The following is a 3941-nucleotide window of genomic DNA, read 5'->3' on the forward strand; positions in this document are numbered from 1 at the left end:
ATGTTGCCATCTTGGTGACCTCACTCTTAATTTATTTTGTAAAAAAATTTTCATAGTTTACTTATTTTTGAGACAGAGACAGAGCACGAGTGGGGGAGGGGTGGAGACAGAGAGGGAGACACAGAATCTGAAACAGGCCCAGGCTCTGAGCTGTCAGCACAGAGCCCGACGCGGGGCTGGAACCCACAAACCGTGAGATTATGACCTGAGCCAAAGTCGAACGCTTAGCCGACTGAGCCACCCAGGCGCCCCTCACTCTTAATTTCTATTTTGAACCTCTATGCATCGGGATTAGAAATTGAGCCTTAGTCATTCAAGGCTTTTGAGTTTCCCGAGAATGCGAGAGCCCTGGAGGTGAACAGAGATAGGTCTGGGAGAATACCAGTGGGTGGTATCCCGTTCTCCAGGATTGGTTCTAAGTTTCAGTGGTTTTATACAATGCCAAGGGTGAAGAGGGCATTCGGAATCAGGTTCTTGTCATCAAGATGATGGTTTCTTAACCATCATCAACTGAGATAACTACTTGTCTCACCTGGTGTTTAGTCATTGGCCCAGAGCCATTCTTGTCCACATGACCCATTCAGGTGGAGAAGCTCCTATCTCTGCTCCTTCCAAGTTCCCTTCAGACTGGTGGGAATCATTTTGCTGCTGCTTCATTATTCTGTGTCACAGGAAATTTTTTTTAAGTCAGTTTATTTTTGAGGGGGGAGGAGGGACAGGGAGAGGGAGAGAGAGAATCTCAAGCAGGCTCTGTGCTGTCAGAGGAGACTCCATCAAGGGGCTCGAACTTACCAACCTTGAGATCATGACCTGAGCTGAAATCAAGAGATGGCCACTGAACTGACCGAGTCACCCAAGTGCCCTATGAAATGAGTTTCATCCAGTTCTCCATAGATTTTCATGTAGGACTGGCTACATAATTTGCAGGACCCAATGCAAAATGATGAATTCAATTTTGATACTATTTAAGTAACACAGTTTTATATTTTAACATTTTATTTTGGGATAATTTTGGACTTACATAAGAGTAGTAAAAATAGTACAGAGTTCCTGTACATCCTCACTCAGCTTGTCCTAATGTTAACAGCTTTAATAACCATGGCACAATGATCCAAACTCAGAAATTAACATTAGTACAATAGTATTACCTCCAGACAGTTTGTATTTTGCTAGGTTTTCATATTAAAGCTCTTTTTCACTTACAGGATTCAGTCCAAGATCCTATATTGCACTTAATTCTCATGTCTCCTTACTCTCCAATCTGTGGCAGTTCTCAGTCTTCCCTTGCTCTTCCTCACCTTGACACTTTGAAGAGCACTGGTCAGTCATTTTGTAGCATGTCCCTCAATTTGGGTTTGTCTAGTGTTCCCTTGATGAGACTGAGGTTATGCACTCTTCGGAATGATGTGCTCTTCTCAAAGCATCACAGCCTCTTGAATATTTCAATAAAAAAGTTACCAGAAGGTTTGGCAGTTTGTCCAAAGTCCTAGAGTTGATAGCACCAAAGCCAAGACTGGACCTCAAATCTTACTTTTATGCTAGGGTTGTTAACACAAACCTATAAGTCCTTTCATAAATTTTTCCAAACTAGTGACTTATTTAGCATTTGCTTTTAAAAATGTTTATTTATTTTGAGAGAGCAAGCATGAGTTGGGGAGGGGCAGAGAGAGAGGGAGAGAGAGAATTCTAAGCAAGTTCTATGCTCAGCACAGAGCCCAACCCAGCTCAATCCCATGAACTGTGAGATCATGACCTGAACCGAAATGAAGAGTCAGACACATAACTGACTGGCACCCCAGGGTTTGCCTTTTAGGAATGTGATTGCTGAGTCCTTGTTTGGTCCCTGCACAGTGAGGTAGGGGAAAGGGGAGGCTGAGCACCAGACAGATAACCTAGGAGAAAAATAGGACATACTCCAAATGCTGTGAAGTTAAGTACTTGCTTGTGTCCTTGCTGCTTCATGGATGGTGGAGATGATGGTCATCACTTAATGAGCTCCAGCTGTGTGCCGGGTTTCAGCCAAGCATCACCAGTTCCCACTTCTAGAATTTCTGCTTTGCAAAAGAAAGGCTGAAAGCCACATTTCCCGTAACCCTGTGTCAGTATGGGTCCAGTTCAGAGTTTGTCGATGAGAGGAACTTTTATGAAATTTGAAGGCAAAAGAAAGAAGCTGTTTTGCACCACAGTGAGGGCAGATGTGAGATTTACAGAAGCTCCCTCTCTAGCCTGACCTTCCTATCTTCACTGCCTAACTCAGTGGTCTGGGCATAGTAGGTGCACAGTAAGCAGAGGCATTCACCATTCACCTTGCCTTACCATGCCTGAAATTCCACCATTAGTTGGATTTCTTTGGCTTGAAACTAATTTGACCTTTCCCCCCGTAAAAATGGAGGTTCTGTCTCTATTCATCCTGTATGCCTTCATGGAGCTGAACTTGTTAAATCCTTTCCTCGGAGTTGGTTCAGTTTGGAGCGTGAGAGGGCATGAGGACTTGTTAGTTTTGAGAGAGACTTCCATGCAAAGATAAACGTGCAATAAGGGTTGCAGCATTCTCTGGAATAGGATAAAACATTGGAAACATGTTAAAGAATAATAGTTTTTAAAAAGGTAGAATTATGGCTCTCAGGTATAAAATGAACATAGGCTAGATATTTTACTTGTTACTAATTAGGGAACCAATAAGATGTCACAACCATTTCAAAGGACAAAAAACAATGTGTTTTTATTGGATTAGTAATATTGAAAGTGCAAAGGGAAGCAAAACTGGCTCCTCCCACAGTTGAAGGAATTAATTGAATTTCCACCAGACAATTTATTTGCATGTCTATAGATAAGAATTATTTTCCATTGCTATCAGTTATATACAGCCTACAGAATGGAAAATCAGAACTGGATAACCAAGAATTCTGTGCTCCAAACAATGAACAGTTTTCCACTGAAGCATAAATTTTTACCCATGAGTAAAGATATCTCTTAATAGAGAACTGGTAACATTAAGAGACTGCTACTACATTGAGAAAAGAAACATGCATTGAAAATGTGGCAGATACTAAAGTGAAAGGCAAACCAGAGATTAAAAATATATTAAAAATTTTTTTTAATGTTTTAAATTTATTTTAGAGAGAGAGAATGACAGAGTATGAGTCAGGGAGGGGTAGAGAGAGAGGGAGATGCAGAATCTGAAGCAGGCTCCACACTCTGAGCTGTTAGCACAGAGCCCTATGCGGGGCTGGAACTCCTGAATCGTGAGATCATGACCTGAGCTGAAGTTGGACACTTAACCAACTGAGCCACCTAGGTGCCCCCCAGAGATTGAAAATATTCACAATATTTATGTCTGATAGAGGACTTGTATCCATTATATATTAAGGAATTCTATAAACCAGTAACAAAATAATGAGCAACTCAATTTAAAAAATGGCCAAAATTCTTGAATGGGTATCTCATAAAAGAAGATACTGGAATGGCCAGTAAGTACATGAAAAAGTACTCAACGTCATTGGCCATCAGAAAAATGCAAATTAAAATTGTAGCAAGATAACAGCATACACCCACCAGAATAGCTAATGTTGTAAAGACAATACAAAGTGCTGATGAGGATTGGACAGCTGGAATATGATACACTGCTGGTAGGAATCTAAAATAGTCACTGGGGCAAAATGCCCCATCTATGACCCAGCAATTATAAGTATATTCTCAAGAGAAATGAGAACACAGGTTTCTGAAAGAATGTTCATAGTAGCTTCATTCACAGCCCCCCCCCCCAACTGAAAACAACCCAAACTGTGATGGGGATACCACTTAGCAATAAAAACAAAAACAGATTCTCCTGCAAAACTACCACTATATGCAAAACCAGAAATGAACCTCGAAAATATTAGGTTGCATGAGGAGCACCTGGCTGGCTCAGTCGGTTAAGCATCCAACTTAGGCTCAGGTCA

Source organism: Crocuta crocuta, unplaced genomic scaffold (genome assembly GCF_008692635.1).
Source record: "Crocuta crocuta isolate KB4526 unplaced genomic scaffold, BGI_CrCroc_1.0 scaffold1492, whole genome shotgun sequence".
Classification (NCBI taxonomy): domain Eukaryota; kingdom Metazoa; phylum Chordata; class Mammalia; order Carnivora; family Hyaenidae; genus Crocuta; species Crocuta crocuta.